This window comes from Drosophila novamexicana, unplaced genomic scaffold (assembly GCF_003285875.2).
Source record: "Drosophila novamexicana strain 15010-1031.04,08,12 unplaced genomic scaffold, DnovRS2.1 tig00001385-arrow-arrow-pilon, whole genome shotgun sequence".
Taxonomy (NCBI): Eukaryota; Metazoa; Arthropoda; class Insecta; order Diptera; family Drosophilidae; genus Drosophila; species Drosophila novamexicana.
The window spans coordinates 117976-133470 of NW_020824853.1; the positions used below are offsets into that span (position 1 = coordinate 117976).

The window sequence follows — 15495 nt, forward strand, 5'->3', positions numbered from 1 at the left end:
ACCTAAAGTTGCGGTTCGTTAACCGGTTCGGGCTTAGGTTCAGCGAATACGGGCACACGGCTTAGACTCGCAGCCTTGATCTATATGTTTGTCGATGCATGTACATGTATGTATTGTATGTATATAGTTATATACCGCCGCCAGGTGGCGCCAGCAGCCAGCCATCAGCTAGCTGTCGCTGCTGCTATTCAATTTTTAAGTCTCATTTTCATTGCTTTTCATTACGTTTTGGCGAACATTTTGCGCTCAGTGGGCAAACTGACAATCAACGCATTGCGATTCGTATAACTTATGCATCAATTTGTGCTATTGGCTGTGTGTGTGTGTGTCGCACATATTCAATAAAATGCCAAAAACATAACACGCAGCAGCAAAAATTCCACTTGACCGAGTACATACCCTTTAATAGGTGCGCGTATATAGAAGATAATAGATATCTAGACTAGATCTACATGGAATGACCTATGTATCACATCGAGTTATTTTGTAAACAACTTCTTATAGATGATAGTTAGGCACCAAGTTGTCTAAGTATTAATTACTGAATGGCTACAAATATTTAAACTTACAGTTATGCCTAATACGTTAAGCATATCCGAGCAATTCCCAACTAACAACATGGTAAATTATATGGGTTCTTGTTTGAAAGACCTTTGACCTTAGTCGCCTTCAAGACATCAATTTGCTGTCAATTTTACAAACGTGGAAAGCTTAAATATACACATAGTTGCCTTGAAAGGCGAGTTTTTAATAACATCTTACATTACATACGAAAACCTGTCTAAGATGAGTTTTCACAAAGAACTCTGATACCGAGTTCGACGCTCACTAGATGCCAAACACAAAATATTCAAACAACAGTTTTTCGCCCATTTTCCACGCTTGCGCACATAATTTTTCAGAACCTAACGTCACATTAGGTAACTTAACTGTACATTAATCAGTCAGGACAAACAGTTTTATATGTGCATGTAGATCAACTCGGGGAAACCTTATGCACCACATGCGACGCGAGTATACCCAAATTATATACGTTTAATGGTCAAGGGTATAAATGCAAAAACGTAGCCAGCATTTGCATTGCAACTGAAACGCAATTGTATCTTCCTCTGCCCCCACACTCTTGCATTTTATACGTATACATTTTTATGTATTATTTGTTGTTGCTCTGAAAAGTGAAAACGCAGCAGCAGCTGCAGCTGCAGCGACAGCGACAGCGGCAGCAATAACCGCATTGAGACCAAAAATATGTGCCAATTTTTATTATGCGCGCAGTCAAATGGTAAAAGCCAAACGACAATGCCACATGACGTCCCCAAAAACGTTGGCAAAAACGAAAAACCGCAAGAGTTGGAGTGTGTTGTGCAGAGTGGGTGGGGGAGAGGGTAGGGCAAGGTAGAGAGTTAGAAAAACAACAATGGCACCGCATGTGAATAGAATCCTGGCAATTTCATTAGAGTAACAAACGCTATGCACAGCCCAATTCAGAAATCCTCATTTAAAATCAGTCGAACTAACTGATTTTGGAACATTTTTCAGTTATAATCAAAAATTTTTCAGTTATAATCAAAACATTTTTCAACTATTATCAAACGAAGCTTGAATATCTCTTGAATTTTATATGATTAGTCGTAACTATTTTGACTAGCTCTACGGGCTACATTTCGAAATAAGTAAGCCAGGTATAATTGGTATAGGAAATTTAACTATTTTTCTCCTAATATATATATGAGAATTAGTGCTCAAAAAACTATCGATTAGCCTATCGCTAATAGCTATAAACGATAGTTGTTGATCGTCGTCTTTGTCTCTTCTTGCTGCTCCATACTCTTGAGTATTCTTTTAATCAGGTTTTAGTTTTTAGTATATGTAACTAGATAAATATATTAAAAATTATTGAGTATGCCAGCTATCGATAGGTGCAATTATCGATAACTAGCTGGGAGAATGCTTAATTGCATCTCTTTACTTGAGCATTCGCGATAGGTTGCAACAACGTTACTCTAGATAGATCAAACTAATTTAAGTAAACTACTTCTTAATCAAGCAACATAAGCTTAAAACAACACTGTTTACATATGTTTAGCGTAAATATCGTTAGCACTTGTGTAAGTGTGTACAGAAGGCAAAAGCAAACATCTCCATGCCAGCAATAGTCCAATCTATTTAACCACATTCGCCTGTCTGGGCCCATTAAGAGCCATAGTAAATTGGTGTAGAGCTTCATCTCTAGACCCAATATGAGTATCTACTAGTTGTTAATATCGCCAAACAAAAGCATTTTCATGTGATTATGTAATTCCACACATTTAGTGCTTATGAGCTGGCTGCGTGCTCGCCTTTGGCTTTGCTTACCTGGCGAGCTGTGTGCATACATCAGCACAATTTTCAATTGGCCATGGGGGCTGCCATTAAATTGACAATGTGTGTGGGAACTAGCACGCAAAAACAGTTATATATATACATACATACACACACGCACACGCTTCAGTTTTGGGTTTGGTGGCAGGCGTATAAAAAGTGATGCTTAATAATTTTAATTTCCTGCGCTCTGGCGTGTTGAATGCTTCATAAATTTCATGATGAACCAAGCTGAACGTTACCGCCTGCTAGAGAGCCATCATCTCCCCTCCCCCTTCCATCGTCATCCCCTTAATACGCCCGTTGCTACCTTGCCAGCGCACCTTGCTATTCATCCTGCACCCCGCCACGCTGCTCACTCGGGCGACGCACAAAAGCGCGCTTCACTTATTTCAATCAAATTACGGCCAATGAATATTGAACTATCGCACACGCACACACACAGCACACATAGAGCACACGCAGCGAAATGTGCAGCGCAAGCTGAAAATAGTTTTTGAATATTTGTTACAATTTTTTAACCCCACCCACCTCACACACACACACACACACATTTATACATATAAATATATATATATAAACTTTTTTACTTCCATTTTGCGTGGACCACAGTGGTATTTGGCTGTTGGCGACGTTGACGGGTTGATAATATTTTTATATGACAAAAAAATATCGAAGGGTTAAATCAAGCTACAGGAAATTCGTAATGGAAATGGCGAAAGTGATTTGACCGGCTACAACAAACAACTACAACATCAGCTAAAAATTGTGTTGTCATAAAATCCATTAAAAGTTTTGTCAATTTTACACTTTTTTCTGCATTTTTCCCAATAGTTTTTTCTTTTTATTTTTGTTGCACTCTCCTTTTTTTTCGGTTTATTTGGTTGCCGTTTTTAGGAATTTGAATCAATCAGGATATTACTTTATGCAAGAGTTCTATATGGCAGCATCTATTAAATATTTTATTTGTATATTTATTGGAGCTCTTTTCGAGTTGTTAAGGTCAGCACGATTTATTTTGTGTTGTCGAAACCCAGATTAGAGTTTTTATTTGACAATACTTTTTGATAGCCGACTCTGTTGATATTCAGATGCATCTGTTAAGTTTTGTTTATGAAATATGCCAAAGATGCTTTCTATCTTAATGAGGATCTGTCTACTATATAAGATATTGCAGTCTGTATTTAGATCTATTAATTGGCGCGTTTATTTGTTTTTAATTTCACAATATAGTCGATATCTCGTAGATCGTCCTTTTAAGCGCTAGTATTAAATATTTATATGAAGCTTCGAGGAAATACTAAAAATAATTTAAAAAAAAATAGATTTTCCATAGATATAGAACAAAATTATTTGATCTATTTTATTACTCGATTAGACTTATATGTATCAGGGTGCTAGCTTGGCTGACCCTTTTTGTGAATTGCCTCGAATGAGCTGTTAGCTGTCATGTGTGCATTTGTTCTAACTAATTGGGTCGTTATGTCGATGATTTTGTAAGCAAACAATAGAATGCAACCGCATTTTTAGTAAAAATATTTGAGTCGCGCATGACAAAACGAAAGCTAGCTAAGTCAGCACTAAATTGTAAACAAGAAAGGAGCACAGGCTGCCAATTTTTTGCTGATTTATTTGAATTTTTGGCTAACCTTGCAGAGGGTATTATAATTTGGGCATGATGGGCATGTCTAAGGCTTCAGCGATTTTATAAACTGATCGAGACCAACAATTGAGAGGATATAGCCAGGCCCACCTGTTGCTAAACAAACTATTTTCTCAGTCTCAAAGTTATCATCATTTCAGTTTGCTTACGTCCTTCTTTCGATTGCAGGCATTACATGCATTGCATTCAATCGGATCGTCTAGCTGCAGTAGGAGAAATTAGGTTAGGTCAATGAAACACGTTTTCTTTTCCCAGATCTCCTCCCTGATGCACAACACTGCGCAAACGTCTTAAAGGTCACTCGATATTCTACGTGCCGCAGCAACTGTTGCTTGTCTTTTTTTTTCCGTATCACAACGTTTACTTGTTCAAAAATGTAATTACATTTTAAGCTCACCTGCGTTAACTCTAAACGAAAATAGTTTTATATTCTAAGTTGCACTTAAAGCTATTAATATGTTGCCAACGCTATTAGACGGATGTGCTGTAAGTGGACCAAAATCCAATGCTGCCCGCGTGCACTTAATTGTCCAACACACACACACCCACGGACACACACACACGGACACACAAACACATACACACACACTCTTATGGGAACATCAAGTTGCTTCATTAGGATGCATAAACTAAAAAACAAATAGCGTTGCGGTTGCGAAGGTTTTTTTTTTTGTTTGTTTATTTTTGGTTTTTTCTAATGTAATGAAATAAGTTCAACAGGATCTCTGGCAGGCAGATCCTGAACAAGCCTTTGTCCGGCATGGCAGTTGGGTTATGGCCCGGCAAACACATGCATGCACGTTTTAAGTGTGTGTGCGAATGTGTATGTGTGTGTGTGTGTGTGTGCGGGCCTGCAACAAATTGGTGGCTCTAATTTTGCTCGCAGGCAGCAGCCTCTCATTAAATTTTCATAGTTTTCCAAACGCGCCCAAATCCGAAAATGATAATTAAAATGAGTCCCACCCTCCAACTTGAACCCAGCCAACGCTTGCTCTAAGTGTGTGTGCATGTGTGCATGTGTGTGTGTGTATGTGTGTATGTGTGGGTGTGCAAGGCATGAATTATGCGCAAGCACACACTTAACACCCAAACGAACCAGCTCACAACGTGGCATCCTGCTGCTGCTGGTGCTGCTGCTGGTGCTGCTCCAGCTGCCGGCCTCCATGTTGGAACAGAAGTTGGAGCTGTTGAGGAGGCAGTTCAGCGGTTGAATGGGCGGGGCAGCAACTCATAAATGCTGTGCAGGCCAGTAAAAAGGATTCACACAGGATGCGAGGAGGACATCAGCAGCAGGAGTACGTGAGCTGGCTGGCTAGGGCGGGTCAGGCTTCAGGATTCACGGCAGACTCTGGTTACTGTCACAACTCACAGCTATGCGCCGCTGGCCTCTGCTTCATGCATGCATAAGAAAGCAGCTTCTTAAGCCAGAACCTCGCCCACCCGCACACGCACACACACACACACAAACATACATACACACGCCCACACGCAGAAGAAAGAAAACAAGTGAAGCAAACGTTCAACTAAAAGCGTTGCGTATACGTAATTTTACAGTCTTAGCTGCCTAAAAGGAACTATTTTTTATTCTTATTCTTATTCTTATTCTTATTCTTATTCTTATTCTTATTCTTATTCTTATTCTTATTCTTATTCTTATTCTTATTCTTATTCTTATTCTTATTCTTATTCTTATTCTTATTCTTATTCTTATTCTTATTCTTATTCTTATTCTTATTCTTATTCTTATTCTTATTCTTATTCTTATTCTTATTCTTATTCTTATTCTTATTCTTATTCTTATTCTTATTCTTATTCTTATTCTTATTCTTATTCTTATTCTTATTCTTATTCTTATTCTTATTCTTATTCTTATTCTTATTCTTATTCTTATTCTTATTCTTATTCTTATTCTTATTCTTATTCTTATCTTATTCTTATTCTTATTCTTATTCTTATTCTTATTCTTATTCTTATTCTTATTCTTATTCTATTCTTATTCTTATTCTATCTTATTCTTATTCTTATTCGTATCTTATTCTTATTCTTATCTTATCTTATTCTTATTCTTATTCTTATTCTTATTCTTATTCTTATTCTTATTCTTATTCTTATTCTTATTCTTATTCTTATTCTTATTCTTATTCTTATTCTTATTCTTATTCTTATTCTTATTCTTATTCTTATTCTTATTCTTATTCTTATTCTTATTCTTATTCTTATTCTTATTCTTATTCTTATTCTTATTCCTATTCACTTTTAGTCAATATAACGGTTGTCACTTAGCAGTGCTTACTGTACGAGCAGGCATTTAGGTTTTGCGTGTGTAGACGAGTGTGTGTGTGTGTTGGCCAGGTGATGTGATTTATTGCATTGCGGTAACTTTTAGGTATCGCTCTGCTCTGTTGTGTGCGTGTGGTTAGGTGTGTGTGTGTGGTGCGTTGTGCGTGGTGCGCTCTTTTTCGCTTAAGAGACAAACCGCTAATTTGTTATCATTTATCACCATGCTGAGACGCGTGTGTGTGCATGTCTGTGCTGATGTGTGTGTATAAACAATTTGTAAATGTGTTACATTTAAACCCTAAAGTAAAGTCTGTTCGGTTGGCCCCTCTCGGCTCCACCTTTGGGGAGTCCGTGCGTTTGCCTGATTTTGTCATTGTGATAAATACTTTGACGTCAACGTAACATGCGAGATTTAAACGTGCGTGAATCTGTGCCTGTGTGTGTGTGTGTGTGTGTGTTTGTGTATTTGTGCACATGTTAGCTTAAATAATGAAAAGGGACCAAGGATTTGGTCCAGCCGCTGAATAATGACAGCGGAGCGTACGGCTAAAGAGATAAACATTTTTTATGAATCGTATTTCATTTGTGACTTACAATACAAACAAAAATGAAAAGAAACCGGCTATGTTCGGCATGCCGAAGAATAAATACTCTATGACTTAAAAGAGATTATCTACAGCAACTTTTGCGTCAACCAATTGCTTTTACAGATCTTTATGTATGCAAGTAGATGTGTGTTGATTAGCTGTTGGTCAAGATATGGGCACAAAAGCTTTTCTATGCACGAACTTGCTTATCGAGCGATCAGGATATGACAGCTGTATATATTCGTGGTCTGATCTGACCGATTTTTACAAATGGCTGCAATAGAAAGACGCCGACTGACAGATTAAACTAGACACATGGTTATAACGACTCGACTGATCAAGAATATACATGAAATTCCGTTTCCAATCATGCCTTACAAAATATGTGACATAATTCGACCACCCTGAGCAAGTGTATTAAAGCACATAAACAATAAGAGCCCCCTCATATACACCTAATCCCTATCAGACGTCCCACAAGGCAAATCCTTGCTTATCTGTAGGAGCTAAATTCTAAATTCAAGCGCATACAGAAATTGAAATTGGAATGAAGCTCAAAAGAACCAGTTGTCGAATACATATGTGAATACGGAACCAGCCTAGTTCGTCAGCTAGTTCGTGAGCTAGTTCGTCGGTTAGTTAAGAGAAGAGTGTTCCCTGACTTTTGATTTAAATTACTACACAAATAAAACTTTAGCTTTTCTCGTAAGATCAAATTTTCATTCGAATCTAAGTAAATCCTTTATAAATAGAAAACATAAAATAGATATATTCCCGAACAGTATTTTATATAATAGTAGCCACAAGAACTCGCAATTTCAAAATTGTCCTACAAAAAAATGTCAAGGAACTCGCTGCTGGCCCTAACAGCCGGCACAGCCGGTGCACTGCTCCTCGGCTATTGTATATATTACGATCGGAAGCGTCGCTCCGATCCCAATTATAAAAAGAAGGTGCACGAGCGTCGCCAAAAGACGAACCCGTTGCCGTTCGTCTGCGATTACCGGGGCGAGTCGACAAGCGATGATACATTTGAGCTCAACGACCATGAGGTTGTGCAGCATTATTTCCAGAATGAGATCAAAATGGCCGAGGATCTATTTAGGCAGGCCAAATTGGATGCGGGTCTGGTGCATCTGGCCAATGCCATAATGGTCTGTGCCCAGCCGGTAGCCCTTCTGGAGGCCATGAAAGTGGCATTGCCCGAACGCATCTTTAACCTGCTGCTGACTAAGCTACCCGAACTGCAGTTGCCCAATCCCCTTGGCGAGACCACGGGCGGAGATCTCGCGCTCGATTGAAACTCGATCAAGCTCCAACTTTTGATTTTTGTAGTTAGTTAGAAGAAACGAATGAAAAGCCCAAACAAAAAAAAAAAAAACAAAAAAACAGAAAAACCCATCAAAGAAACAAACAAATTTGCTTGTACAGCGTTTCCGGCAAAAAATAAAAATCGTCATTATTTTATTTTAGCTACTTTTTTCAAACCTCTTTCCCCAAAGCTAGATATGGGCGTCAATCGAGCAATCGATTCAAACTCAAGCTCACACTATGACAATCTGCGATTAGTTGCAATAAATAGAATAGAAACGCCAACAAATTTTGCTGTTGGGCGATTTAGGAGACTGAATTTTTATTTGCTTGAGAGAATTTTTGGACTTTCGGCTTGCTCTGTCATTATCGAGCAGAAAGTACATGAAACTCATGCCCAGTGTTGACTAAAGATACAAGGACGCAGTAGAAACCATGAACTGAATTTAGCTTCGAGTATGTCAACGTTTTAATACCCTAGCAGACATTCAATATAATTGCCTATTTCAATACAGGATAGTTTAAACTCCAATGAGTTCAAACAATATATATATAACATTATAGTTTGTTTATTTTGGCTTAATTTATGACTTTGTGTGAAATATTCTTATCCTTTTCAAGCGTCGTGTGCCCCTACTATTGTCTAAGAGATCCAGAGCTGAGTTTTTGTTATGATTGTGTAACCTATTTATATAGCTCACAGCACATCTATTTATTTAATTTCTAACAAAGTGCCTGTTTATGTTATGAATACCCTTATTGCCCAGATAACAAGCAGAACCTGTAATAGCTTATGGGGTCTTAGACTTGTACGTTTGTTGGACTCCAATGTTGGAATTGCTAGCTGTTCCAGCTATGGGGAACATAGTGTCAACCACTTTTCGATCAAGCAGAGCTCCTATTGCGACTACTGTGATGCAACAACTGGAGACGTGCTCCTTGCAATGATGACAATATCATCAGCGTATGTGGCTGCCACGACAGCCTGTACAGAAAGTGTGTTATTCTTGCGGCACTTCAGCATTGATTGCTTTTCATATAGAGCAGAAAATATATGTGCACAAGCAAACAAGTTGTTCGTGTAATATCCAATTCTAATGATAAAAACAGCTGCAAAGCTGGGAGTTCGACTTACTAATCTGGGCTCTGCATGCTTTTTACATACTAAAGAGCATAATAATGATGAGAGCTGAGCCTTCAACCAGTTTGTCGCACTTACTAAAAGAACTCCATCGTGAATAGATTAATGTCCTTTCGGTTAAAACATGTTGGCCTTGCCTTAAACGGCAGTTGGGCAATCAAGGCAAAACCGAATTCTCTCAGTATTCATTTAGTATTCGTTTCGTAAAAACACACAATAAGAGTAAGAGGACAGAATAAAATAATACGAAAATTATAACAAAAAAAAAGCCACAAGAAAATTTGTATAATTTTAGGAATTATTTTCATAATTAATTTCATATCTTTTTCATATCCCATTTTATTTACTTTAATCATATTTTGTTTGGTTTTTGGTTTATTTTGTTGTTTTGATACCTCAATTTGCTTCCAAATTGACTTTGTTAAGCATGTCGAGCAAATCCTTGCTGGCATTTACCGTAGGCACCGCGGTTGCATTTATCCTGGGCTTTTGCATCTATTTCGATCAAAAGCGTCGCTCCGATCCCGAGTACAAAAAGAAGGTGCACGCGCGCCGGCAACGTGAGCAGGACAAATTCAAATATCGCATGTCAAGTGGCGATGATATGGATCCAAATAGTTCCATGCTGGATGCCAGTGATCACACAAGTCTGGAGCGTTGTTTTCTCATTGAGATCAATCTGGGTGAGCAGCTGATTATCCAGGGCAACATGTCAGAGGGTCTCAGCCATTTGGCCAATGCGATCATGATGTGCGCTCAGCCGATGCCAGTGCTCCAGGCACTGAAGGAATCCTTGCCGGAGCGCGTCTTCATGCCATTGATCATTAAGCTGCAGGAGCTGCAGAGCAGTGGCAGCAATGCCATGTCCAGTTCCAACAAGGACAACTCAATCAGCACACCTGACTTTTCCTAAAGAAAAAGAAAAATAGGATTCTTGAGCCAAAGAAAAGCGAAGAAAACATCAATTGCAGGAACTACAGCAAAGCCAAACAAACAAACCGAAACTCGCATTACTTTTCGACATATATATATTTATATATATATATAGATGTAAACTTAACCCAAATCGTCTAGTGTTCTCGAATCCTGTTTCCAAGCAACGCAAATTAAACTTAAGTTCCAAACAATATAGCTTTTTTTTTAAAATCGCTGTACATTAGGTTTTATCCTTGTGACCCAATGTATAAGCACAAGAGCTCTCTATGATTTCAAAAGATCCGGAACTCAATTTGGTAAAATAGTTATGATAGTTTTTAGATTCTTATGACGTGGCATTCTTATTTGAAGTATTGATTTTTAAGTACGAAAATACTTGAATCATGCTTTGCTTGTTTTTCAGCCTTATTTAGGTGGGAAATCTATTGACCAATCTGTATATAGGATATTTCAGGGTACCATTTGCACATGAGTTTGAACCAAGAATAATGTTGCTAAATTTAGATGCCAAATCGGTGCAAAATTTATATAGAGGGTGCTGTAAAGCGGGTACACCCCGGCCTTGCCAGTGGCAGGCTTCAAATAGGCCGATCGGATGGTAAACCAAAAAGTTGCTTACAAACGTTTTTCGCAGTTTGGGCTGTGCCTTGATCACCAATCAGTTAGTCAGTCAGGACAATTTTATATATACAGATAATTATTTATTTTAATTTATTTCAACATGTGCAGGTCCCTGTAGCCGCTTTTCCATTGATCCAACATTACTTGGGTTATATTTAGGAAGGGCCTCCAGCGAGGCTAATCTGGTACTAAAATGTGCTCAACTGAGCTCCAATTGTTTTTTAATAAGCCAGATAATTATATTTGTCTTATAAGCTAAATTATATATATAGTGTAACGTCCTGACAGTACAAGGCTGTAGACTGTGGGTGTGTTGCTAGCTGAGTACTGATGTTGGATAAGCCCCGTTGGCCATTGACTTAGTTAAAGCTCGGTCTGAGCTAGCTTTAAGGTGCTCCGATCATGATGCCATTAGCATATGTGTGTGTGTGTGCGGTTAACCATCAGGAGCCCTTGTTGCGCCCCGAACTTTGTTTGGGGTCACACGTAATTGAACTTAGCTACCATATGCATATCCCATACTATATTTATACAATATATACTCCATATACATAGATATTTGATGATGATAACGTTACTAAATAACTCATGAGCTGTTTCTCATCTTTTTATTGCAGGTAAATATCCAACTAAAAACTGAACCAGTTCAAATCTGTTCATCTTGGGAATCTGAGACCTTGTATTTGGCTTGGGTATGCTCAGTGCGAACATCTTAAAGTAAAGTTATTTCTCGTAGGAACTTTAATGAAATTTCGCCACGCCAAAAACTTGTGAATGAGTGTGTTTGCTTATGTGTGGGCGTGGCAGTTTGCCATTTTATGCTGTAAGCCCAAATGAGCATATGCATATTTTATAAGACCTTTTTTTCAGCGTGTTTTTTTTTTGTTTTTGTTTTTATTCGTGCTCTCAAGTTATGTTAAAATTTTTACTACTTCTTCGTTTGGCCGCTGGCCCATAAGAAAAAACTTAAGAATCTGAAAATATTGTTGGCAACAGTAAAGAGGCAGAAGCAGAAGAAGAGGCAAGAAAAACACAAAAAGAGCAGAGGAAATATGCGCTACGGAAAAATTGTGATGTTGCCATAACGAAATTTTGCTGCCGCCATTTCCGTTTTGAAATTTCCTTTTCTTACCGTAATTTGTCGGTGATTCATTTGCTCTGTTTCGCATTTATTTTTCCCCTTCATTTGCCTTTTGCATAGTTTTGTCTGTCCCTGTCCCTACCCCGGCCCGTGCTGCTGCTCCCCCTTGCCAACAGCAAGTGCCAGCTGCAGCTTTTCATGTTGCGGCTCCTCTTCGTGGTTTTTGGCTGGTGGCGCCTCTCTTTTAAATGCTTTTTGCCACGATTTTTGACCCCCCCTGCAACTTGTCGTAGCCCTTAGGGCAGCATTATGAACAAACAATGGAAGAACTGTGCTTTTTGACACATCGCAGCTGTGATACCCTCTTGGTTAAATCAATATAATATAGTGTAGCACGAATCAAGTTGCAGCATTTGTATTTAAATGATCGTGAACCGCTGAACCGCTTTTGAACCGATCAACAGTCACAGGTCCTTGTTTCTTTGATATATGACAAAGCGCCATAAGTACAAAGTATCCTATAAACCAATTACTACGAAAAATAAAAATACTTCTTTATTTATAGCTGTGAGCCATTTTCGAGCCGGTTCACATGCTTAAGCCATAGTCTTACTTGAAGAAGTTAAGTGTCCTAGTACCTGAGTACTAGTATCATGGTTTAATTACTTTTCGAGCTATGACTATGAACCACTTTCGAACCGGTTCAAATGCTAAAGCCATAGTCTTAATCTTTTGTAGTTTACGAAGCTCCATTAGAGCCAACTATTCTAAACACTAAGAACGAACATTGTGGTTATTACACCAACAAATAGACTTTGAGCTGTGACTGAGGGCCACGTTAGAACCGGTTTACAAGCTTAAGCCACAGCCTTATTCTTTGATAATTGAAGAAGTTAAGTGTCCTACAACCAAAGTAGCAGCAACAAAGCAGCAAATACTTTTAAAGCTATAGCTATGAACCATTTTCGAACCTGTTCACAGACTTAAGCTAATCTAAATATATAGAAAACTACAAAGGCCATCAGAAAAGAAAAAAATACAGCTCAAACACTTTCGAACCGGTTCACTGTCATCGAGATTGGTAAAGTTCTTCATTTCACTAAACACCTGTCCATCCCACAAACCGCATTTCCAGGAGCTATCAAACTGAATCACTTTTCAACTGGTTCAGCGACCTGAATCATAGTCAATGCAATTTTCCTGCATGCTGTGCAAGATATCCTTGAGCTCTTTCGCACTTTGCACCACAACTTTCGCTGGCAGTTTGGGCAATCAACCGAATTTTTTATTTTATTTTTTTTTTTTTTTATAAATTTCATAGTGCAAACAAATTTCGCGTGCTTTTAATTTTGTTGTTAAAATTTGTTTCCTTTCATTTAAGTATTTTTGTTTTGATTTTTTTTTTTTTAGTTTTCTTGTAACTCGCATGTGACGATTCAGGCGTGAAACAAGCGTTGACAACAAGTGCAAACGCCATGTTGACGTGGGCAGCCCGTGTTTAGTGGTCGTGTGTGTGTGTGAGTGTGTGTGTGTGAGTGTTTGTGTGTGTAAGGCAAATGGCATAAAAACGTAGCGTTTGAGTGATACAAGTGTAAATTTGTTGAAGTGCTCGAATGGGACAAAACACAAAAAATGTACTTGCAAAAAAAACAAGAAAGATTACAAGAGCTCCACTTGGTAATACCCTGTTAAGAGAAAAAGAAAGAGTTATTTAACTTAGTTTATGAAGCATATAAAGCGCTATAACATATTAATTGCAGCCACGCGCTTAACCATACCTATATTCCTATTTGCATTACAGGGTATTTAGCAGTCGTTCAAGTTTCAACTGGAACGTTTTTAATTGCGTGAACACTTTGAAGAGCCGGATTTTGCCGCTTTCATAATCCTTTGCTGCTTACAGGGTATTATAAAACGTGAAGAGTAACAATTGCGCAAAACTAGTATACCTAATGTGTGTGTGTGTGTGTGTGAGTGTGTGTGTGTGTGTATGTGAGTGTGTGTGAGCACAGTGCACGTGTGAGCGGACGTTGAGTGCAACTCATGTATTTATGAAGTGTCAACAGCTTCGTCATGATACAAGGGACCTTAAGCTATCTGCCCGCACACACATCTCTAGAGCTCATTCATGTGTGTGTTCGCTGACTGTGTGTGTGTGTGTGTGTGTGTGTGTTGTCTGTTGTACAGCTCTTGTCGCTTTTTTTACTTGCTTTTTTTGTGGGTGGTCAACAGCATTGTGAGGTTTTGCCGCTTGAGGGTAGTTTAGCAGTTATTTTTTCTCACATTTAGCTTGCACTTCGCTTGCTTTTAATTCCCAGCTGCAGGTAATTAGATGGTCGATTGTAGGGTATCTGCTGAAAGGATTTATTTCTTTGTCAGTTTTGTTCTACAAGTATTTGCCTCGCTTTACTCAAGTTTCTGCCATTTTGGCTAAGTCGCAAGCAAAGATTTTGCTATTTTAATCTGAATGTGGCGCATATCTATTGGCCAGATATGACCTGTAAGTTGCGTACAGCGGGTTGTTTGGTTATAAGCGAAGGTCAGAAACAGATTGGAGTAATGAGAAACTATTTGAATATTTGAAAAAGAAGTTAGTAGAAGGCGAGAGCTTTGAGGCCGTTCAACTAAAAGGACTAGAAATGTGAGCAAGGTGGACAAAAGGGCTTGCAACGGAACTAGGTGAAAATGAAAGTGAACATGGAGGATGTTTGCGTAAAAACAGCTGAAAGTAAATAGCGAAAAGGGACTAAAAAAAAATATATATATAAATGATTACGAGGAATATTGGGATTTGATTGAAGTACGATTCATTTGTCTAAAATGAAAAAAAAAAGGTATGCATAATATAAATACAAAAAGTTCTAGCAATAATATGACCATGGAGGTCAGCTAAATGAAGAATAAAGTCAACAAATTTATTGAAAACTAAGCATAAATGGTAAAAAGCAAGAAATAGTTCAACTAAGGTGAACATGGAGAACATGAACGAGATGTGCAACTGCGAGTATCAGCAATTAAATATAATGAAATGAAATATATGTAAATAATAGGAGCAATGGAATATAACGAAAAATGTCACCATGGAGGTTAAGTGGACATGTCAGCTGAAGTGTGGCCTCATGAGTGAGACGCCAAGGGGTTTATTAGCCGCCTTGACCCACTCAAAAGCAGGCACTACATCTTCCACAGTGCGCAAGGACTTGTAGTTATTTCACTTGGAATTTGTTGTTGTTGCTGCTTCGCCTAGGCAGGGCATCTTCTAGTCGAATGCACAACTGCAACCACTCACACACACACACACACACACACTTTTTTATTTCTTTAGCGTGTTACAACTCAATTTGAAAGCAAGCCAAAAGGGGGTTGTGCAAAAAATAGAAATAAAAAATGTAAAAAGCCAGGCAAGACAACAAGACATGGAAACAAGTCAAATGGTGGCAGATGCAAGTACATGAACAAAATGGTCGACAGTCAGACGAAATTGTGTTTCTATGTCAGGCATAAATTTCAGCTT

At 38.4% G+C, this 15495-nt stretch overlaps 2 pseudogenes; both read left to right on the forward strand.

Annotated features, from left to right (window-relative positions):
- The first annotated feature begins 7730 nt into the window (after positions 1–7730).
- Positions 7731–8192, forward strand: LOC115767334 (annotated as a pseudogene).
- Positions 8193–9770: 1578 nt separating this feature from the next.
- Positions 9771–10256, forward strand: LOC115767335 (annotated as a pseudogene).
- The last annotated feature ends 5239 nt before the right edge of the window (positions 10257–15495 follow it).